The sequence below is a fragment of the Microcaecilia unicolor genome, chromosome 2 (genome assembly GCF_901765095.1).
Source record: "Microcaecilia unicolor chromosome 2, aMicUni1.1, whole genome shotgun sequence".
Classification (NCBI taxonomy): Eukaryota; Metazoa; Chordata; class Amphibia; order Gymnophiona; family Siphonopidae; genus Microcaecilia; species Microcaecilia unicolor.
In genome coordinates this window covers 226,888,722-226,913,499 of record NC_044032.1, presented here as the reverse complement: position 1 = coordinate 226,913,499, position 24,778 = coordinate 226,888,722, and positions in this window count along the sequence as shown.

Here is a 24,778-nt window from a genome sequence, read left to right as displayed (position 1 = left end):
TCCAACATTTCTCCTTCACCCCTCTCCATGCAGCATCTCCCTCCCTCCAACCCCATATACAAGATTTTTTTCACTTTCTCAGCCTTCACCACCTCTTTGCTGCATCTCTCCCTTCCTCTCCCTCCACCCTAACAATTCTGCCCCTCCCCCTATGCAGCATCTCTCCTTCCCTTTCCACCACTTTGCTGCATCTCTCCCTTCCTCCCCCTCCACCCTAACAATTCTGCCCCTCTCTCCCCCCATGCAGCATCTCCTTCCCTCCCCCACCCCACCCACAACTCTCCTTCTCACTTCAATGGGTCCCTGTCAGCAGCAGCAATCCCCAGACACTACCTGCCACTAACCCGGAAGCCTCCTGCCATGTTCTGTTCCTGGGTTAGTGGCAGGCAGCATGTAGGAATCGCTGCTGCTGCCAGGAACCTTTCTACTGCTGCTCCTCATCCTCCAGCGGTGGGGGGGGGGGGGGGGGGGGAGGAGGGGAGAGGGCAGTATTCGCTGCTCCTTTGCACTCTTCTTCCAGTGTGATGGGGTCCAGGATTCACTGCGGCCATGTGTGCATCTCCCAACTCCCTCTGCAGCACCCCTGTGACTTCGCAGGGTACACAGTTTTGGGAAAGAGGATGCTGAAACCAAATGATACACACCTCTGTATCCTGAAATGGAATGGTCCTGAATGTAGCAGCATGCTGGGCTAGGGAGTCTCCTGAAAGGTCCCTTGCATAGGTTTCCCAACTGGCTAAAGTTTTTCAAGGCCTGATTTTACCGTGTTGCATACATGGACTTGTGGTCCTGTTTTTCTAAGACAAATCTATACAGCAATTTGACTCTGGATTTTAGATTTCTTATTTGCCTTTTCCCCCATCCATGTTCAAGGTGAGTTGCATGCAGGTAGTCAAGTTATTTCCCTGCTAGTGTGGATTTACAACTGAAGTCACAAATATTATCCATGGGAGAAACCGCCCTTGAACCCTGGCCTCCCTGGTTCACAGCCTACTTTTCTAACCACTAAGCTAGTCCTCCATAGAAATCCATATATGCAAAGGGGTAAATCAGGCCTATTCAATTTGTTCTTAAAAAACAGACCTGGTAGGCAACCGTACTGAGAAGTATTTCAGGCCTGTAACCAAAATGAGGAAAAATTCCTTTTCAAGAACTTTGCTCAGTAATGGGAGATTGGAAATAGTATGGTAAAAAAAAAGAAGAGGAAGTGTAAATCAAAGGGGGGAGGGATAACAAAAAAGGCCTATTATAGGTCTATGTGTAGAACTTTTTTTTGTAGAAAATGACCTTTCCTGTTCTGATTTTGGACGTTTTACAAAAAACGTACAAATTCAGACTTAGATGTCATATCCAAAAATACCCCTTGTGCATTTGACTTGCCCAAAGTCACAAGGAGCAGCAGTGGGAATTGAACCCATGTCGCCAGGATCAAACCCCGATGCACTAACCATTAAGCCACTCCTCCTCTGTTTTGGACAGCTTGCATTTGGACGCCTTTTGTTCAAAAATGGACCAAAACAAAGGATGTCCATAGTATTTTCGAACACAAAAGTTAGACGTCCATCATTTTTGACCTTCTTTCCTGTTCGGAATTTGGACATCTTTGTAAAACCATCCAAATTCTGATTTAGACATTTCTTTCGAAAATGCCCCTCCTGGTCTCCAGAGATAAGAAGTAGAGAGAAAGATAAGAATAAGTTGTTGCCCCAAAAGGAAAAGTAACTGGGAGAACTTTCTAGATTATGTGATAGCAACTAGCTAGGGGATGGAGGTACAGAAGATGTCCACCTGCTGAACATCAGCATGCAAGATGAATATCTGTAATTCACTCTATAATATTGGTTCCACAATTTTTCCTATAAAAAGTGGGCTTCACATTCTGTAATTTGGCAAACATCGGACCTAGGGAGAGCTTTGTCACTCTGGGTTCTAATCTTCTTCCTTGCCTGGCAATGTCAGTATGCACAGTGATGAATAAAAGCTGTCGATTTTAATTCATATGTTATACTCATTCTTTTCACAGCACTTCTATTTCCACATATGGAATGCGGGGAAATTGCCAGCGACAGAAAGAGTCAATGAGAATGGCATTAGTCCACAGAGGAAAAGGTTCAGTATCTAGTGAAGTTGAAGGCTCTGTTAGAAATCATCCTTGGAACAAGGTACTGACAACACACAATACAGCAATGACTTTCACATCTTTCTAAACATAGTGGCACAGCTCACTTTTCAGGGAGAATTCTGAAGGTTAGAATACCCTTTGACAATCTCTCTTTATCGCAGTGCACTGTCCATTCCCAAAGTTCCTAAGAAAGAAGAGGAGACGGTCTGGGAAAATTTTCGGCCTGCAGAGCCTGCCCTGATGAAAATTCCATATGACTAGGAAAAAGGCTGCAAAACCAAAGGGCTTCTTTTCTGCAAGTGCAAGGGGAACAGTCTTGTGTATTTCAGAAATACAAACCTTCTTATTTTTATCATTGTTTTCCACATTTTCCTACTGGCTGCAAGATTCTACTTTGCAATTTCCTCTATGTCATAGGAGGAAAGGATAAGGATAAATACAGATGCCACTTCCATGGAAAAGCTCTTTTTGACTACCTTGTACAACCCCACCCACTCCACGCATCCTCCCGAAGCCAGTGATTCACATGTCTATTGCCCTTCTTTGAAACATGGTTCAGCAATTTTTAATCTCCTTCCTACATCCTCCTTTTCTGCTGGTACCATAGCAGCAACAGCGACAGGGCTGCCTTAACCATTAGGCAAACCAGGAATTCACCTAGGGTAGTAGCTTCTGTGGTGTTAACAAAGAGCAGCTGCAGTCAGTAGCATAAGTTCAAATGAGGGTTCCTAAGCAAAATTTTACTGAGGGCCCTCTTGGGAGGGGAGGAATGTCCCCTCCCCCTTTTCCATCTTTCCCCCCTCCTCGAACCTTTGGGTTTCAGAAGACAGAGCACTGTAAATATTACTTTTAAAAACGCTAGCCTGCTACCTCCCACCAGCTTTCTTTCTCCTTCCTGTCAGCTGGAGAAGTGATTAAGCGCCATGGGCCAAAGTTGCATGGTAACTGTTGTTATTGTGAAAATTCACCCCCAACAGCAAGAGACGAGACAAAAAAATGTTTCTGAGTGGTACAATAGTGCTCCGATGTTTTTGTCTTCTATAAAGGGGCTCAGCTTTTTCTCCCTTGACTAATGCTGCCTGTCACATATCCCTAAGTACTGGTGCAGGGTCATAGCCCATCCCCCCTTCTCAAAGCTTTGTTGTCTAGTGCATCTATGCAGCACTATTCATCCTGTGCTCTCCCTCCACTCCCTATCTTTGCACTTATCTTTATTTTTTCCCTTGAACTCTTTCCTAGAGTCAGGAGTGGTTCTGGAGGACTGGAGAGGGCAGATGTGGTCCTTCTCCACAAAAGCAGAAGTAAGGAAGAGTTTAGGAACTACAGGCCAGTAAGTCTGACTTCTGCGGTAAGTAAATTAATGAAAACGCTTTTAAAACGGAGAATAGTAAAGTATTTGGAATCCCATGGATTACAGCACCCAAGGCAACATAGTTTCACTAGAGACAAATCTGATTAATTTATTTGACTGGGTGACCAGAGTTGGATCGAGGGAGAGCACTAGATGTGGTGTATTTACATTTTAGCAAAGCCTTTCACACAATTCTGCTTAGATGACAGAAAGGGTAGTGGTAAATGGAGCTCACTCTGAGTGAGGAAAGGGATGCTACCAGTGGTGTGCTTTAAGGTTAAGTTCTTGGGCTGGTTCTTTTTAACATTTTTGAAAGCGATATTGATGAAGGACTGTCTGTTAAGGGTTGCCTCTTTGTGGATGATACCAAAATCTGCAAAAAGATAGATAACCCTGATGGTGTGGCTAACATGAGGAAGGATATACCAAAGCTTGAACGATGTACTATAGCTTGAAGAATTTGGAAGGTAAGATTTAATGCTAAAAAAATGCAGGATCATGCATTTGGGCTGCAAAAATCCACATAGTACAGTTTAGGGGGCGAAGAATTTTTATGCATGAAAGAAGGACAGGACTTGGGTGTGATCATATCTGATGATCTTAAGGTGACCAAACAGATAGAAAAGCTAAAAAGATGCTTGGGTGCATATGGAGAGGAATGGCCAGAAGTAAAAAGGGGGTGATGATGCCCCTGTATAAGACTCCAGTGAAACCACATTTAGAATATTGTTTATTTATTTAGTTATTTGTTACATTGGTATCCCACATTTTCCCACCCATTTGCAGGCTCACACAGTACCGGAGAGGCGCTGGCAGACTCCGGTGTAAACAAACATAAAGTGACGCTGTGGCAAGACAAAGCCCACACTCGGGAATCGTTCAACGGAAGAGCTGTGCTATGTTCGTTCTATACTCTAGGTTTGTTGTGTTGCAGAGATCAGGCATTTATGATGGATTGGTAGGGTATGCCTTTTTTAACAGATTAGTTTTTTTTCCCCAAAGTTTAGGTGGTGGAACGTGGTTTAATAATAATAAAATAATAATAATAATAATATACTTATACCCTGATTTCCACAATATCTTATTGGCTGTCTTGGTAGTAGCAATTCTCTGCTCAGGATGGAAGATCCTGGATGAGGAAACAAATGCACAAACTCATGGAGAAGGACATGAAATGAAAGAGCCACCTCTGTTTTCTTTCCAGTGCAAGAAAGAGCATTATAATTCTGGAGTCTGCACTTTCAAAAAAATATAAACAGGATGGAGTTGATCCAGAGGACAGCTACTAAAATGGTCAGTGGTCTTCGTCTTATAGTGTGTGGGGACAGACTTTAAAGATCTCAATAGGTATACTTTGGAAAAAAGGTGAGAGAGGGGAGATATGATAGAGACATTTAAATACCTATGTGGCATAAATGAAAGGAAGTTCTGGAATGAGGGAGCATTAGATGAAGGTAAAAGGTGATAGACTCAGCAGTAACCTGAGGGCATTTTTCTTCAAGGAAAGGGTGGTGAATTCATGGAATGGTCTTCTGGTGCCAGCGGTGAAGACAAAAACTGTATCTGAATTCACAAAAGCTTGGAAGAAGTACCTAGCATTTCTAAGGGAGTGAAAGGGAGAGTAGATGGCATGGATAGGCAGACTGGATAGACATATGTGGCCCGATATTCAGACTGCAGGAGGCAAGCCGGCTAAGTCCTGCGGTCGATGCTAGTCTGGTTATATAATGCCGGGCCATTTCTGGTGACTGGCATTGAACACCGGAGGGTGGGGTGGGGGGGGGGGGAGGGTTGGCCACTATAAAGTTAACCGGCTAAGTTAATATTCAGCACTGGCTGGTTAAGTTTTAGCGGCCAAAGATAGGTCTGCTATTTACGTGGTCTGATATGGTCACTTAATTTAGCAGGCAAAGTGCTGAATATTCGTGGCTAGCCGGCTCTGACATGCGATATAGCTGGTTAGCCACTATATGCCGACCGCAATGGCTATCCCCTGCTGAATATCTTTCCTGTTTTGTTACATACTCTGCTAAAATAGTGATTTGCATGTCCCAATCCTTAGAGCTGTACACCTGGACATTTCTTCTGGTGAATTTAAGTGCAGCTCTTCAGATAGGTTACAGAGGAGACATTCCTACAGTCTTAAGCTTAAGCCCACCCACCCCAAGACGCACACTTCATAAATAACTTCCCCAAATACACTAATTATCACAATTTAACTCCACCCATATTACAACTGTCTCTGAAAAGAAAACCCCCTCATTATCACAGGAATCCCCAGTCTTCTACTCACCAGCTAAGGATTACTGCTCTAAAAATAAGAATCTCAGCCAACAGACCCATAGGCTGCTGTTCTCACTATATCATACCTGTTCATACCCATTTCAATCACTCAGGATGACTTTTATTCTCTGTAATAATTGTGGTGCTTTAGTTTCAAGACCAATTATCTGGAGACTTAAGGCTTGTCCTATCTGTCTGCAACTCACTAGATTAAAACACGAGCTCAGTAAAGTAAAACAGGAACTAGATGCACTTAAAGCAGCATCTAGGACCGCACAATATCATACTGCACAGAATCATACCAAATTATCACCACTACCACGAAGGATAAAACCACCTAAAAATAGATGGATCACTGTAGGCTCAGGCAGACTTCGTTATGTGACAAGAAAACATCCGACCTCACAAGTGTTACCCCTACAAAATTCTTTTACTCCATTACAGCACTGTGATGTTCTTGAAAACAGAACGGAAGCCAAAGAAAAAATAATAAAAGTGGAACAAAAAGATATGAAGGTACCCAAAGAGAAAAGAAACCCCCAAATCACTAATGTTGAAACGCATACCAGGAAATGTAGATGGAAAGCGATGACCACAAATGCTCGCAGTCTAAGCAATAAAGTTCATGGCCTTCAGGCCCTGATGTTGGAGGCAGACTTGGATGTTGTTGCAATCACAGAGACGTGGCTAAATGGTTCACATGAATGGGATGCAAACATACCAGGCTATAATCTATTTAGGAAGGATAGAGAGGGTCGTAAAGGTGGCAGAGTAGCTCTGTATGTGAGGAATGATATCACTGCGACTGAAATGACAGGGACCTGGGGAAAGGAAGAAGCGATATGGATCACCTTAAAAAGAGATGATAGAACCTCTGTCCACGTGGGTGTTGTCTACAGACCTCCGACACAATTGGAGGAATTAGATAAAGACCTGATCGCAGATATTCAAAAGTTGGGAAGCAAGAGAGAGGTGCTGTTGCTGGGAGATTTCAATCTGCCGGATGTAGATTGGAAGGTTCCGTCTGTGGAATCGGAAAAAAGTAGAGGGATCGTGGATGCTTTCCAAAGTGTTTTGCTCAGACAAATGGTGATGGAACCCATGAGGGAGGGAGCGACACTGGATCTGGTGCTCACAAATGGGGATAGCGTGTCAAATATCCGAGTGGGTGCCCACCTGGGCAGCAGTGACCATCAAACGGTTTGGTTTGATATAACAGCTAAAGTGGAGAGCAGCCACTCAAAACTCAAAGTCCTGGATTTCAAGCGTGCTGACTTTAGTAAAATGGGGGAATACCTGAGGAAGGAGATGATGGGCTGGGAGGAAATACAAGAAGTGGAGGGATAGTGGTCCAGGCTGAAAGAAGCTATAAATAGGGCCACAAACCTTTATGTAAGGAAAGTAAATAAAAGCAAGAGAAAAAGGAAACCGATATGGTTCTCCAAGCAAGTGGTTGAGAAAATAAAGGCTAAAGAGTTGGCGTTCCAGAAATACAGAAAAGAAAAGGAACACATGGAGGAATACCGGATGAAAATGAAAGAAGCCAAGAGAGAGATACGACTGGCAAAAGCGCAAGCGGAAGAACAAATGGCTAGAAATGTAAGGAGGGGTGACAAAACTTTCTTCAGGTATATTAGTGAAAGGAAAATGACTAAAAAGGGAATTGTGAGACTAAAAGATACTGCGAACCGCTATGTGGAAAATGATGAAGAAAAAGCAAATTTGCTAAATAGATACTTTTGTTCTGTTTTCACAGAGGAAAATCCTGGAGAAGGACCGCGATGGACTGGAAATAATACAATTGAGAATGAAGTGGATAGAGCACCGTTCACAGAAGAAAGTGTGTATCAACAACTTGAAAAGCTAAAGGTGGACAAAGCCATGGGACTGGACGGGATCCACCCCAGGATATTGAGGGAGCTCAGAGAGGTTTTGGTGAGTCCTCTTAAAGATTTGTTTAATATATCCTTGCAGACGGGAAAGGTTCCGAGGGATTGGAGAACGGCGGAGGTGGTCCCTCTTCACAAAAGTGGTGATAGGGAAGAAGCTGGAAACTACAGGCCGGTAAGCCTCACTTCGGTTATTGGAAAAGTAATGGAAGCGATGCTGAAGGAAAGGATAGTGAATTTCCTGGAAGCCAATAAGTTGCAAGATCCGAGACAACATGGTTTTACGAAAGGGAAATCGTGCCAAACGAATCTCATTGAGTTCTTTGATTGGGTGACAGGAGAATTGAATCAGGGACGAGCTATGGACGTAATCTACTTAGATTTCAGCAAAGCTTTTGACATGGTTCCCCACAGGAGGCTCTTAAATAAACTGGAGGGGCTGAAGATAGGACCTGAAGTGGTGAACTGGATTAGGAACTGGTTGACGGACAGACGCCAGAGGGTGGTGGTGAATGGAATTCGCTCGGAGGAAGGAAAGGTGAGTAGTGAAGTGTCTCAGGGATCGGTGCTGGGGCCGATTCTGTTCAATATATTTGTGAGTGACGTTGCCGAAGGGTTAGAAGGTAAAGTTTGCCTATTTGCGGATGATACTAAGATCTGTAACAGAGTGGACACCCGGGAGGAGTAGAAAACATGAACAGGATCTGAGGAAGCTAGAAGAATGGTCTAAGGTTTGGCAATTAAAATTCAATAACAATATATCCAAATAGGGGATACACTGCAATTCCCAGAGCCAAACTCACAATCTATTTCAAAAAAGCTCCAGTATTAATTCAAAAAACTTTTAATTATTCTATTATATTAAAACATATCTCTCTAATCTTTATCTCTAACTTCTTGCCCTGCGCTGCACTAAACAATATCTACAATGACAATAAAAATGGCATTCATATGGAATTATATGCACTTTACAATCACACAACAATCTTAGTTGATATCACAATACTTAGTCTCTATAAATCAGTGATTAACGCCACGCTTTCCGCGTGACCACTGTGTTGTAATCAGTCAGTTGTGTTTGTCCCAGATGTGCCGCTGTTCAGTTCAAGCAAGAACACTCCATTGGCCGTTCATGCTCACACATCCCACTTGTGCAGCATTGTACAGGAAATTAAGAAGCCAGTGAAAAACTCCTTATTCAACTTCTGATGTTTTCAGTATATACCGGTTCCCCAATGCTGATCCGCATTTCACTAGATCTTCCTCAGGAGGAACCACCGTTATATCTCTATTCGGCTACATGCCGGTTAAAGGCTCCCTCAGGCTTGGACCTCATAACGCTGCATCAGGAGTTCATGATCATGTAATCAGTGAAATGCGGATCAGCATTGGGGAACCGGTATATACTGAAAACATCAGAAGTTGAATAAGGAGTTTTTCACTGGCTTCTTAATTTCCTGTACAATGCTGCACAAGTGGGATGTGTGAGCATGAACGGCCAATGGAGTGTTCTTGCTTGAACTGAACAGCGGCACATCTGGGACAAACACAACTGACTGATTACAACACAGTGGTCACGCGGAAAGCGTGGCGTTAATCACTGATTTATAGAGACTAAGTATTGTGATATCAACTAAGATTGTTGTGTGATTGTAAAGTGCATATAATTCCATATGAATGCCATTTTTATTGTCATTGTAGATATTGTTTAGTGCAGCGCAGGGCAAGAAGTTAGAGATAAAGATTAGAGAGATATGTTTTAATATAATAGAATAATTAAAAGTTTTTTGAATTAATACTGGAGCTTTTTTGAAATAAATTAAAATTCAATGCCAAGAAATGCAAAGTGATGCGCTTAGGGATTAGAAATCCATGGGAGACGTATGTGTTAGGCGGGGAGAGTCTGATAGGTACGGGTGGAGAGAGGGATCTTGGGGTGATAGTATCTGAGGATTTGAAGGCGACGAAACAGTGTGACAAGGCGGTGGCCGTAGCTAGAAGGTTGTTAGGCTGTATAGAGAGAGATGTGACATCCCAGCTGGTTTTACTGAAGAGGAGTTCCATCGCTACGTAGCTATTGATTATGATCTACAAACAGCTGAAGACAGCACTGATGTTGAGATATTGTCATGGTTGTGCCCAGGTTCCTGGCTCACAGTCACCGTGGTCCCCGGTGGTTAGACCTGGGGAATGCAGTGAATTGATGGTTTACCGTTTCCCATGTGCCAGAAGATATGCTGGTCCGGTCCGGTCCGGTCCGGATCTTCCAGCCCACCAGATTGTTTTGGGAGTTTTTTGTAACTAAGCAGTACCCGTACCTGGTGAACACCCTTGTGGGCTGCCTTTATTAACCACCTGGGAAGGTTCCTAGTTGCCTTGCAACAGTGTTCTTCAGAGGTGTTCCTTTGGTGTGAGTTGTTGCAGTGCCTTTGTGCTTTTACTCTTTTGTGACTTTGACTCTGCTTGGCTACTGGACTTTTCTTCTGCCTGCCGCCTGCCTAGACCCGGATTGTTACTGGACTATTCTTCTGCCTGCCACCTGCCTGACCCGGCTTGTTTCTGGACTATTCGTTTGCCTGCTGTTTCCCTGGAACCCAGCGTGTTTCTAGTGTTTCCTGCTGTCTGTCTGCCTGCTGCTGTGTCCTGCAGTCCGGCCTTCCTGTCCTGTCCGGTAAGTCCTGCCGGCCGCCTGCAGCCCGGAGCTTAACTCTGGGTGAAGGGTGGCTAAGTGTAGGTGAAGCCTTGCCCCGATCCACTGTGTTCCAGTTCTGGTCTGCCTTGTCCTGTGTCTGGGTGATTCTCCTGCCGCTGTCGCTCCTCGGCAGTGGCCCAAGGGCTCACAAACCCAGTTACCTGTGGAGTATACGTGACAGATATGCTCCTACATGCAGGCAACAATGGCTGATGATGGAACAGATGAAGAAATGAGCAGCGAGGCACATGCTGATGAAATTCAACAACCTTCTCCTGTCACTTTTGCAAGAGCGCTGGAGAGTCTCAACACTGTGCGGGCCTATCTGGAGGCCAATGGATGTCAGTGCTATGACAGTTTTTACCCTCTGGCAGATGTAGTTTATGGAACTCACAGACCCAAGACTGTACAGAGGACTATAACTGATTACTTCAAGCCAGCCTAATGTCAGTTAACTGAGACTGTATACTGTACATATAATAATAAACAGTACTGTACATATGTTTATCAGATGTCAAGCTTCTTTGGGTCACAACGGTTAAGTGCATGCTCTGGTTAACTGCATGCATTTCTTTGGTCCCAGACCCTTGCACTTAAGCGGATTGCACTGTACATAGTAAAGTAGTAAGCATGTAAGAAACGTAAGTATAAAGCAACAAAGAAATAGAGATGGGGTGGTGACTATCTAGACAAGACAGTCAAACAGACAGAAAAGATAATGAAACACTGAAGATAATCAGGGAAAAAAAAATCTAAAGTCTAGGTAAGTTAATAAGTGGAATTAATTTAAAGACAGGAACCATTTTATGCAATAGGGTAGAACTATGAGAACTGAACCTGCCACCCAATCTATGGTGTGGCATAAGAAAAATAAAGGGAAGGGGGAGAGTGACAGGACAGCCAGAAATCCTCACTCCTAGGAGCATATAATTCTGAACCTACAAAAATTGTCGTCTTGTTTTTATTAAAGAAAATTTACAGGTCAATATTCAAATATTGTGGTCAGGGTTCATTTTAAACGCCGGCTGCAAAATTTAAAGTGGCGTTACCGAGATAGCAAGTGGCACTGAATAGGTGTAGACAGCGATGACTGCCACTGGCTCTACATAGTGGCAATATTCAGCAGTGATCCATAGGGCTATGCAAGTTGGGACATGGCTACACAGCCAGCAGCTATATATTGCTGACTATCTGTAGAGCTAGGTGGAATGCCCACACTCCCCTCCAGCACTATTCAGATAATGCCAGGGCACTCCTTAAGAATTTTCAGCAGCATTATCTGGATAGCACTGCTGAAAATTAGGAGATAGGGAATTTATGAATTTAGGGGGAGATTCTATATATAGCTCCTAAAATATCGGCACGGAAATCAGTGCCGAATAAGCGTATTTAGGTGCAATATATAGAATACACTTAGTCGATATCCCAGCACTATAATTACATGCCTCCATTTATACCAACGAAAACGTGGCATAAATCCTGCAGTGTAGATTTAGGCGCACTGGGCCATATTCTATAACTAGGTGCATACATTTCAGAACACCCATGAAATACCCATTTCCCCACCCACAACCACACTGCTTTTTGCCTGCGTGAGCTAGAAGTTAGGCGCACTGCATTACAGAAGGCACTTAGCGAGTTGTGCTCGTAAATTCTAATTATTGCCAATTAGTGCTCATTATTGCTTGTTAAGTGATGTTATCAATACTGATTAGCTTGTTAAGCCAATTAAGTTGTTATAGAATACGCTTGGATTTTGGCACAGATCACTTGGAGTTCTATATAGAATCCAGGGGATAGTGGCTGCTGCTGTACAGACAAGAGCTTGTTAATATTGACCCATTAAACATTTTAAGCAACTGGTAACAGGGCAAACACATTACAAAAGTTTGTTTGTTAACTTTGATCCCACAAGGAATTTTTCAGTGTGTAGAGAGCATTCTGCACAGAAAATATGCCACATTTGTACCTTATTTGTTTATTTAATGAGATTTAATAACTACTTTTGTTATGAGATTAACCCAAGGCAGTGTTCAACATGTATAGCTTAACACAAACAACTTATAAGGTGTTAACGGTGTAACAATTCTAAAATGACAATATGTTAAGTATGTTAAATACAATCAATGATGTAAAATTGGAGATGGACCAATTGAATCTGAGTAGTAGCAATGCCATGATAGAGTATTAGAAATAACCATATTAAAACAGCACAGTACAACATTCATTTATTTATTTTTATTTGTTACATTTGTATCCCACATTTTCCCACCCATTTGCTGGCTCAATATGGCTTACATAGTACCGTAAAGGCATTCGCCAATTCCGGTATGAACAAATACACTAATGTTGTGGTAGAATAAGGTTCGTGTGTACAGACACATTGGGGAATCATAGAGAGGATCGTAGAGAGGAGGAGTTATTATATGTCCATTACGAGCTTTGGTTTCGTTGTGTTGTAGGGTACAGGCATTTAAGTTGGGTCGGTAGGGTATGCCTTTTTGAACAGATTGGTTTTTAGTCATTTCCGGAAGGTTAGGTGGTCATATGTTGTTTTCATGGTGCTTGGTAGTGCGTTCCATAATTGTGTACTTATATAGGAGAAGCTGGATGCATAGGTTGATTTGTATTTGAGTCCTTTGCAGCTTGGGTAGTGGAGATTTAGGTATGTTCGTGTTGATCCTGTTATGTTTCCGGTTGGTAGGTCTATGAGGTCTGTCATGTATCCCGGGGCTTCGCCGTAGATAATTTTATGAGCCAGGGTGCAGATTTTGAAAGCAATACGTTCTTTGATTGAGAGCCAGTGCAGTTTTTCTCAGAGGGGTTTGGCGCTTTCGAATCGCGTTTTTCCAAATATAAGCCTGACTGCTGTGTTTTGAGTGGTCTGAAGTTTCTTTATAATTTTTTCTTTGCATCCTGCATAAATTCCATTGCAGTAGTCTATATGGCTTAGTACCATTGATTGTATCAAGTTGCAAAATGTTTCCCTCGGGAAGAATGGTTTCATGTGTTCGCAGGCAGCATACAGACAGCCCTGGCAGCGCGCGGATCCGCTGCAGATAAGCAGCAGAAGAACAGACAAAGATGGAGTCGTAGGGCAGCAGTGTAGCGGTAGGAAGGACGACCCGGTGCAGCTTTGCTGTAGTGTTAGACTGCGCTGCCTAAGGGAGGGAGGGAGGGGAAAGAAGGCCTGCAGGGTCCAGCAGCAGATCAATTATTTTGGCCGCGGCGTCTCTCTCTGCACCGTTGCTGAGTGGGCCTGAGCCCAAAGTGGGTGGGCCCAGGCCCACCCGTGGCTACGCCCTTGCTTCTTGAGCAGACTGGATGGACTGTGCAGGTCTTTTTCTGCCGTCATCTACTATGTTACTATGTTACTATTAAGAAATTCCAGACTGCCCAGAACACCGCAGCCAGACTCATATTCGGAAAGGCAAAATATAAAAGCGCCAAACCCCTTAGAGAAAAATTACACTGGCTTCCATTAAAAGATCGAATTGCATTCAAAATCTGCACCTTAACTCATAAAATCATTCATGGAGAGGCCCCATCATATATGTCAAACCTAATTGACTTACCAGCACGAAATACCAAAAGTTCATCACGTACTTTCCTAAACCTTCACTACCCCAATTGCAGAGGACTTAAATACAAATCAATACATGCATCTAGCTTCGCCTACCTCTGCATACAATTATGGAATAAACTACCGAATACGCACGACTTGACAACCTTCCAGAAGTTACTGAAGACGTACCTGTTCAAAGAGACTTACAAAAAGATGCTCCTTAATGACTTGATTCCTAATCTATACCAGAACCAGCCAATATTGATCCCTTCTAATTTGATTATTTTATCATATTATCATTATTGAACATTATATCTTATCCTGCTCTCACTTATATGTTATGTATTATCATTGTATTTACCCTATTTACCTGTTATTCTTGCACATTAATTGTAACAATATACTGAACCTCTTACTCTGTTAATTGTGATGCCATTGCAACATAATGTAAGCCACATTGAGCCTGCAAATAAGTGGGAAAATGTGGGATACAAATGCAGCAAAATAAATAAATAAATGATATTTTACTGTATTCTTTATGTATGATATGCCTTGTCTCCCCCCCTTTCTCCCCTTTTTCCCTCCCTCCCTCTTTGTGGGCAGGCAGCCCCCCTCTTCTTCCCTTAGCACATCCCCTCTTTCTCAAGTAGGTAGCCCACTCCTCTAATATTTTAAGTGTTGATTTCACCCCCCCCTTTTTTTTTAAAGTAGATAACCTCCTTAATTGTCTGTATAACGAACCTCCTTTTGCACTATCATTAGTCACCTCTCACATATGTTTTAAATGCAATATACAACAATCACCTTATTATTGCATAATATGCCATCAGTAATGAGCATCACAAAATAAGTTCTCCTATTATTAATTTTAATTTTTGCTCACTCCTTTTTCAGTAGTAGCCAGGGCTTTTTTTGAGGGGGTACTTGGGGGTACTGAGTACCGGCACCTTTTCCATTGTCTGCTAAAATTGACCCATGGACCCCAAGTTTTAATGAAGGAGCTCAGGCTCTACACAACAATTCTGCCTTGTCATAGATTCTGTGACTGGTTGCAGGGGGCCTGGCTATTGTGGGGTGGGTCCCTCAGTGATCACCACAATCCCCTGAAGGGTGGTCTAGCATTTGAGTACCGGCACCTTTTTTACTAGAAATAACACACTGGTAGTAGCTCAAGGTGAGTTACCTTCAGGTACACTGGATATTTCTCCATCCCAGAAGGGCTCACAATCTAGGTCTGTACCTGAGACAATGGAGGGTTAAGTGACTTGCCCAAGCTCTCAAGGAGCAGCAGTGGGATTTGACCTGGCCACCTCTGGATTACAAGACTGGTGCTCTAACCACTAGGCCACTCCGCCACTCTGTTCAAGTTATAGTTATCTTTTATTTCATATTGGTTTTAGCAGTATTATCCCCCCCCCCCCCCCTTTTCACTTTGTATCACTGTTTACATTATATCGTGTGTGTGAGTGTATGTGGTGTTTCAAAACTTATTTATTGGTGTCAGATTTTTGGATGTTTTTTCAGACCATGATTTTTCCTGGCCTGGATTATTGTAATGTAATTTTTGTTGGCCTTCTTTCACTGTTGCTTAAAGCCTTGCAAGTTGTACAAAACATGGCTGTTATAGGAAAATCAAAGCTGAATCATATCACTCCTTGCTTAATCAAACTGCATTGCCTTCTGTTTCAATTTCATTTGAGGTTTAAGCTGCTGCTGCAGATATTTGAAGTTTTTCATGGTATATCTTCTTGTGTTTACAATCTCTTATGAGGTTGTATCAGGCCAGACAATGTGGGTGTGCTTTCACAATTCTCTGGAGATTCCTTCACTAAAGAGTTTTAGAAAACCTACAACATGAGCCAGAATGTTTTTAACAATTGCTCTAAGCATTTAGAATCAACTGCCAAGTGATGTAAGATAACTTTCTGATCCTGTTTTTCATAAGAAGGTTAAAGCTTTTGTGTTTGCTCAGGCTTCGAATATCTAGTGTATTGTAAATGGGGTAATACAATGTTCCTTGCTGTTTTGGGTACAAGTCAGGTTAAAATTGACTTTGAAACTCTCTATATAGGAAGTTTTGCAGTAACTTCTATGGGGGAGGGAGATTCTAAACAGATCAGAGAAAAAAAACCTGTCTTTCTCTGACAAGCTGATTGGTTGAGTGATGTCAGATGTTCCTCTAGGGGGGGTGAGTTGCCAGGGAGACTGCTGAGTGAACTGAAGACCAGAGCAGGGAATGACTGGGAGAGCAAGAAAGGGAAGAAGCTGAAGAAGTTTTGCAGCAGATTTGCAGCTAAGTACTTACCTGCTCGAGTTTTGCACTGAAATTTTAATTAAATTAAAAGGTTAAAAGAAATAAGCTGAAATACTGTATACTTACCTTCGGATTTTTGATGGTGAGACCTGGAGGAAAAGAAAACAACACAAAGAATCAGTTCTTCACATAGGAAAACAATTCTAACATTATTAAGTGTTGGTTGAGAGTTAAAATTGTTGAATAATTATCTGACACAGGTGTTAGATTAATTCGCTAGGATTGCTTGCTGTTAAAGGAAAGAAATAGACATTAGTAGATCTGTTAATACATGAAATTATACAAGAGTTGAAAGTTATCGTGAGCTGAACTTATTTGTTATTCTCAAACATTCATTGCACCTTAAAACTATCTTGTGCAATAAATTATTTAAATCCAAACTTTAGTGTGCAAAATTGTCATCATTAAAATTTTGTAACATCTAGGGAAATTTGCTTAACATCTTGAATTGCACCCTGTATAATATACAGAATTTCCCCATCTTTCTTTGTACCTTCCCTAAGTGGTGAGCGTTTACCGTGGGACCCTATACCGTGATTTTATTATTGTACCACCCTCTTTTAAAAACCTCACCCATAGGGGATCTACAGTATGTTGTTTATTTTTATTTTAATTAGTGTTATTTTAATTCTAGAAGTTCTTTGTAACCTAGGTAGAACTTTAGCTGAATAAGCGAGATATAAAAGCTTCAATAAAATTAATTGATTTCAAGTCCACAATGACACAAATTCAATTTATTTATTTTATATTGTTTATGGAGTCCTGAGGCAGGCCCCTGCGGCTGAAACACGATTCGTGTCGAGTCCAGTATTTTTTGTGAAATAAACTTCTGATGTGAACTCATTGATGTTGTCATCATCTTTCTTGTCTCCTTCGCTGTGCTTGTTTGCCTAATTTTACCTGTGCAGAGGCTCCTCGTTCTTCTGTGCTTGTCGATTTGACAAAATCAATTGGACCAATATTCAGCAGTGATGACCACTGTCTTAAATACTGGTGCTAGTTTTTCGTAGAACCCTGATGCAGGCCTTGTGCTAAAACACAGTCCCGATTTTGACGAAAAAAGACTGATCAGTGTATTCTCTAGTGTATGTTTGTTTCAAGTTAGAAGACCTATCCACTACTGGGCAGCACCAAGGCCTGGAGCAGACAGGGCAGGGAGTGACACAGAAAGCAGAGGCAGCAGCAGCAGCAAAAAGTAAGAGTAAGGGGAGATTTTACTCTTTTTTTTTTTTGTTATTTTGTATGTGGCCCTTCCCCCTATTCAAAGTGGCTCCAATTTGTGTGCCCCCCAACCCCAGCCATGTCACTGCTGAGAATGACTGGCATAAAAGGAGGATTCAGTTTATTCTTTCCCTCAGTAATTTGGTTCATTTAAGGTATACAAAAGAAAATGCCCTTGTTCATTGAGTTTTATGATTCATCAGAAAATGAATGCACATCTCTATAACATGACAAATAAATAAAAGCAAAAGACCAATCTGAGTATCATTTTCCCTCACATGATGCCTCATCCTCCAGTACAACCCCCGTCTCAGATTATCAAAAGACTTTTGAATCAGCATCTGCCCCGGTGGTAGCGGGAAACTGCATCCCTCATAAGGTCTAATGCAGAGGTTCCCAAGCCAGTTGCATTTTCATGATATCCACAATGAATATGCATGAGATAGATTTGCATACAAAGGAGGCAGTGCAGAGTGAAGGAGTGGCCTTTAGATTGTAAGCTCTTTTGAGCAGGGACGGTCCTTCCCCATGTTAAACTTGTACAGCGCTGCGTAACCCTGGCAGCGCTATAGAAATGCTAAGTAGTAGTAGTAGTAGTGGTTAGAGTGGTGGACTTTGGTCCTGGGGAACTGGGCTCAATTCCCACTACAGGCACAGGCAGCTCCTTGTGACTCTAGGCAAGTCACTTAACCCTCCATTGCCCCAGGTACAAATAAATACCTGTATATAATATGTAAGCCTCATTGAACCCGCTATGAGTGGGAAAGCATAGGGTACAAATGTAAGAAAAAAAAAAATCTATCTTATGCATATTCATTGTGGATATCATGAAAACCTGACAAGCTGGTTGTGCACCAAGGACTGTGTTGAGAACCACTTGCCTAATGGACTGACCACAAGGTTGTTAATTTTTAAGATAAGGGGCATTTGCAGCTTGTTGATACATACAGGAATTGCTATAAAGTTACTGCCACAGATATCTTTGATAATTTAGAGTTGTTTTCTTCAGATTTATTGTGGGGAGATGAAGCAATTCAGGTTGATTTATGGAATGAAACATTTCAGGAGTTGTGTGGTAGTAACCAGACTGGGTCACAGACATAGGAAGTATGTTGTTCAGTTTTATGAGGAGTCTATATTGTTAAAACAGCAGGGAAGACATCTGAAATGTTACTGGTAAAAAAATCTACAGCAAAAATTGTGAATATGGCCAGATGTAGAAAGTGCTATAGGTTGTATAAGCACAAGATATGAAGAAGTGGATCTAAATGGGTAGGAAAGAGTGGAGGAGTATCAGCCTATGGATATTTATTTCATAAATATGGAATAACAATAAAATAAAACACACTACCCCAATGCAAAAATGAGTCACACAGAGCTCATAAAAGTCCATTCAAAGTTCATTTTAAAACAAGGCCTGATATATGGGCAGATTGGATGGGTCATATGGCCTTTATCTGCCGTCATGTTTCTATCTATATGTGATTACAGGAGCGATCCACATGAAGAGTAATTTTATAAAGTAGTGCCTAGAGGTAGGCCCCAATTGCACATGTCAAAGGCACCATTAATTGACAGGCATCTGTGTACACTAGGTGAAAGCCAAGGTAGCTAGTCATGTCATTTACGTTAGATGGTAATGTATAGTACAGATCCTGTATAACTAAAAGCTCTCTTCCTTGTAGTAGACAGTTTTGTTTTTTTTCCCCCACAATTTGAAGTGAAGAAAGTTGTAACAGACTGACAACACTGAGAAGAATGCAAGAAAAAACATTGTTTATCTTGCCTAACTAGCACATCAGAAAGATATTCACGTAAATTTAAAAAGAGAGCTTTAAAAAGCAAGCATAATATTTTTAAATGAATTCTAGCAGAGATAGACAGCCAGTGTACATCTTTCAAAATAGGCGTCATGTGATCTGTTCTTCCATTTACCACCATGAGCGCTGCAGTATTCTGGACAAGCTGAAGCTTCTTCAGACTATGGCATAAGTGGGCACACCTAAACATGGGTGCACCAATGCCGACATTATGCCAGTATTCTATAATGGTGCTTAGCCCCTCCCAGTGCATCCCAGGATGCACCGGGCAGAGGCTGAGTGCCACCATTTTGAGAAGGGCGGGTCCAGTGCAGGAGGGAGTAGGTGTTGCTCCTGCCCTCCTGCCATCAATGCTTTCAAGGTATGTGGAAAGGAGGGGAGGGAGGGGGTCACTAGACCACCATAGAGTTTGAGTTTTCTGGGGAGGGAAGCTCGAGAGGTGGTCCACTGGACCAACCAGGCATTTTATTTTTTTGGGAGGGTGGGCCTGGGGGTGGTAGAGGGTCTGCTGGACCACCAAAGAGGTTTTAAAGGTTGGGGGGTTGGGGTCCACTGGACCACCAGGAGGTTTTAAAGGTTAGGGGGGTTGGAGGGGTCCACTGTGTTGGATTATTTGTAGTAAATAATTAGCAGATTTTAGTACACACAGCTTCAGCTTTAGAAATGTTAATTTCTTTCTTCATCTCTCTCTCATTCACCCCTGAATAATTCACTGCTGAGTCACTTTAAAGTTGAAGTAACAAAACATCTGTTTACTCACAGTTTGCAGTTAGATTATAATCAGACAGGCTTATATATACATATTACTATACATTTGTATTATCAGCTCCTTCCATGTGCTTAGATGGTAATGGATGCTCACACCACCATAGATCCTCTCAGGTTAGGAGAGATCATGAGCTCCATGTGCTCCATGTGCTGCATGTGCTGCATCTAACCCCCACAGGAAGTTGCATAGCTGTGTGACCTCTCTAAGTAATTCACATCAGAGGTCACAGAGTAATCACAGAGAAATAATAGGTGACAGGCAATGCATGTAAAATACAATTACATTCCAACAAACCCCTTCTCATGCATAACTGTCATGCAATTATTTATTCATACAAAGTCCAAGCTTTATACGCAAATTCACAAAATGTTCTCTGGGTAACGGTTTGGTCATGATGTCAGCTGTCATCTCACTGGTGTGACAATAGTGTAGACTGATGACCCCTTCTTTCGCCAACTCTCGCACGTTGTGGTATTTCGTTGCGATGTGCTTGGTGCGTGACTGAACCTTGTCATTCTGTGACAGTCGGATGCAGCTCTGATTATCTTCCATTATCTGGATTGGTCTTTTTTCAGCTATTCCAAAATCCAGCAAAAGTTTTTCAATCCACATCAGTTCTCTGCACGCTTCCGATACGGCCACATATTCAGCTTCTGTAGAAGACAAACTCACGATACTTTGTTTATGACTGGCCCATGAAATTTGTACATTTCCATACATAAACACATATCCACTTGTGGATTTATAGTCAGAATGATCCCCTGCCCAATCTGAATCACAGTAACATATTAGTTTTGGATTACTATTGGCTGAAATCTTTAATTTACAATCAATGGTACCCTTTAAATACCTTACCATCCTTTTAACTGCAGTCCAATCTGATTTGGTAGGTGAGCTGACCCTTCTGCTCAAAATTCCTACTGCATTTGCTATATCAGCCCTGTATGTGGTAGCTAGATATAAAAGCTTACCTATGGCTGATCTATATTGGATGTTATCTGGTAAAGGTTCTCTTACTGTTTCATCCTTCAGAAAATCAGTGATCATGGGAGTGCTTACAACTTGGGCATCTTGCATACCTAAACTTTCAATAAGCTCATTTATTTTCTGCTTCTGGCTTAGATAAGAACCATCATTTTGTTTCTCAATTTCTATACCAAGATAGTATGACACATTTCCAAGTTCTTTTATCTCAACATTGAGGTTTAAATATTTTACAATGTCCTTGTACTCTTGCTCACTTTTGCTTGCAATGAGCAGATCATCAACAAAAGCTAAAATGTATGCATATTGTCCATTTGTGCACCTAGTGTACAAACATTTATCTGCTTCACCTTGCTTAAATCCTAAATTTGTCAATATTTCATGCAATTTTTCATTCCAACATTTTGCACTTTGCTTTAATCCATAAAGACCTTTGTTTAATTTACACACTAGCTGTCTTTGTTTTGTATTTATGAAACCTGTTGGCTGTTCCATGTACAAGTCTTCAGTTATATCTCCGTGAAGAAATGCTGTTTTCACATCAATGTGTTTGACTTGCATGCCTTTTGAGACTGCAATGCTCAGAAGTGTTCTAATTGTCGTGTGTTTCACTACAGGTGCAAACACTTCATCAAAATCTTCTCCATATTTTTGAAGATATCCCTTTGCCACTAATCTGGCTTTATACCTTTCCACTTTTCCTTGTGCATTCCTTTTTAACTTGAATACCCATTTGCATCCTATAGCTTTCTTGCCAGGAGGTAATTTTGTAAGAATCCAAGTATTATTTTTATCCAATGCATCAATTTCTTCTTGTGCAGCTTTATGCCATTCAGCAGCTTCTTCTGCTGGCATTTTCTCAATCTCATCCCATGTTAAGGGCTCTTGAGCTTCTGCTGACTTTGTTAGGTAAGACAGTCTTGGGGGTGGAACACCTTTGTTTTCCCTGGATGAGCGTCTGACAACAGGTTGGTCTGACCTTTCCGCATCCTCTAAATCTGAGAGTCCTTCTCCAATTGATTCCCCTTCTCCAACTGTACTGTCTTCTTCAATGATCCTTTCTGTGTCTGCTTCCTCTGCCTGTTCCTCGTTAGATACAGGTGAGTTGCTTTCAGACATCTGCCTTGGTATGGCATTTATATACACTGGCATGTCTATTATGGTTCTAGTTTCATATTCTGGATGATAAGGCTCATCTGGGATAATCCAGCCTTTATCAACCCTTTTGTTTTCATCAAAATATGTAACATGTCTTATGCCAACAATGCCAGTTTTCAGATTCAAAATTCTATATCCTTTGTGTCCTGGAGCATAGCCAACTAAAATGCCCCTTTCTGTTGTGGAATCCAGCTTATGCCTTCTTTGCTTTGGTATATGAGCATATGCTGTACTTCCAAATGTTCTTATGTGTGACAGGTTTGGCTTCCTACCATGCCATGTCTCATGTGGTGTGCGCTCAGCGCCTTTAGTTGGCATTCTGTTTTGTAGGTACACTGCTGTGAGAATGGCTTCCCCCCATAGTCTTTTAGGGAGATTGCTATCTGACAGCATACATCTGGTCATTTCCACAATTGACCTAAATTTTCTCTCTGCAACAGAATTTTGCTCTGGTGTATAAGCTACTGTTGTGATATGTTGAATGCCTTCTTGTTCTAGAAATGTGCGCATGCTTTGTGAAGTGAACTCACCACCATTGTCGGTCTGAAGAACCTTTGGTTTTCTTTCAAATTTGTTGCTCACCATGGCTACGTATTTCTTCAGCATGTCTGTGACTTGACTTTTTTCTTTCAGCAAATAGGCCACACAATATCTAGAGAAATCATCCAAGAATATTAGCACAAATCTGTTATTTCCCAATGATGGGATATTAAACGGTCCACATATGTCACTGTGTATTAAGTCCAGCACTTTATTACTCCTATTTCCTGTGTATGCAGGAAATGAGGGTCTCACACCTTTTTGAGTAACACAGTCTATGCATTTCTCCATTTTACCAGCATCTGCACTTATCTGAATGCCGGTGGCCAGTTGCTTACTGTAAAGATCCTGGATCACCTTAGAATCACGATGTCCCAGGCGGCGGTGCCAGATTTCCAGACTACATTTACCATCATTCTTCCTTACTTGCGCCATATGTGAGGCTTCACCTGAAATGCTCAGTTTATAAACATCATTATGCATAAAAGCTTCAGCATACACTTCATCATTTTTAGAGATTGTGCACTTACTGTTTTCAAAATGAATCACAAATCCCTTCTTATCTAATGTAGATACACTAAGCATATTGCAAACTGCTTGGGGAATATACAAGACATCACTTACAGGAATTTCTTTAACTTCATTAGACACTTTGCATTTTAAGAATCCAATTCCTTTTGCTTGGATCTTAGCAGTCCCTGCGTTTGCAGTTTTAAGAATACCTTCCTCTGGACACATTTCCTGAAAGAAATTCTTACAATTGGTTAAATGGCATGTGCTCCCTGAATCCAAAATCCAAGTACTTTCATTTGAATTATTATTTACCATAGTCAAAGATTTTTCTGCCATTAGAAAGCCCTTGTGTTTATCTTTGTCCTTCATACATTTCCTGGTTTGAAAATTCTTTAGTTCCATTGGCTTAGGTGAGCTAGAGGGAGTGTTTTGTGTTTCCTTACACCATTTAGATACATGTCCCTCCTTTCCACATGAGTAGCAAATCAGCTTGCCCTTGGGTGGAGTTTTCCCATAGCTCCGCCTTCCTCTGTTCTTTGCCAAGAAATTTGTTTCATTTCTCTCTGACTTGCTTTGAGAACACATCTCCTCAGAATCATTTATTATGCATTCCTGCCTTAGTTTTGATGTTGCCTGTTCAAGCTTGCCCTTCAATGGCCTCATTTACAGACCTAAAAACATCAAACTTCTTTGATAGTGAGGTAAAAAGAAATGCTCTTTTCAATGCATCACACATGGGAATTCCAGAAAGTTCTAGCTTTTGAAATGAAGACATAAGATGCATAATGTGATCATTACATTTACTTTTATCCCTTAATTTGGTTTCATTCAACTCTGCTAACCAAATTGGTTGCTGCTTTGCATATGTAGTTGCATACATAGTTCTCAGTTTATATAAAATGTCCTTTGGTGTATCTTTTCCCTCCACTAATATGGCATGTTTCTCTGAGAGAGCTTCCAAAAGCATGCACTTCACATAATAGTTTGCATTGTCCCATTCAGCCATATTTTCAGCTGTTCTGTCTTGGTCTAAGCATATATTTAATCCTTTTGCTCGAAGGAGACATATGAATCTTAGTTCCCACTGCCGATAATTAAACTCAGTTAATCTAGGCACCTTGAGAGAATAGAAAAATGGTGAATTTCTTCCCTCAGCCATTTTCTTAGCCTTCTGTCTGCTGTGTGGGGGGAGAGAGAGACAGACTGAATCTTTCCTTTAAAACTTAAGAGAAAAATGTGGCCTTTTTTTTCTGCCTGGTAATATTTCTCTTCTTTTTCAATTCCTGGCCCTGGGCCCATAACCCTTTTGTTGGATTATTTGTAGTAAATAATTAGCAGATTTTAGTACACACAGCTTCAGCTTTAGAAATGTTAATTTCTTTCTTCATCTCTCTCTCATTCACCCCTGAATAATTCACTGCTGAGTCACTTTAAAGTTGAAGTAACAAAACATCTGTTTACTCACAGTTTGCAGTTAGATTATAATCAGACAGGCTTATATATACATATTACTATACATTTGTATTATCAGCTCCTTCCATGTGCTTAGATGGTAAT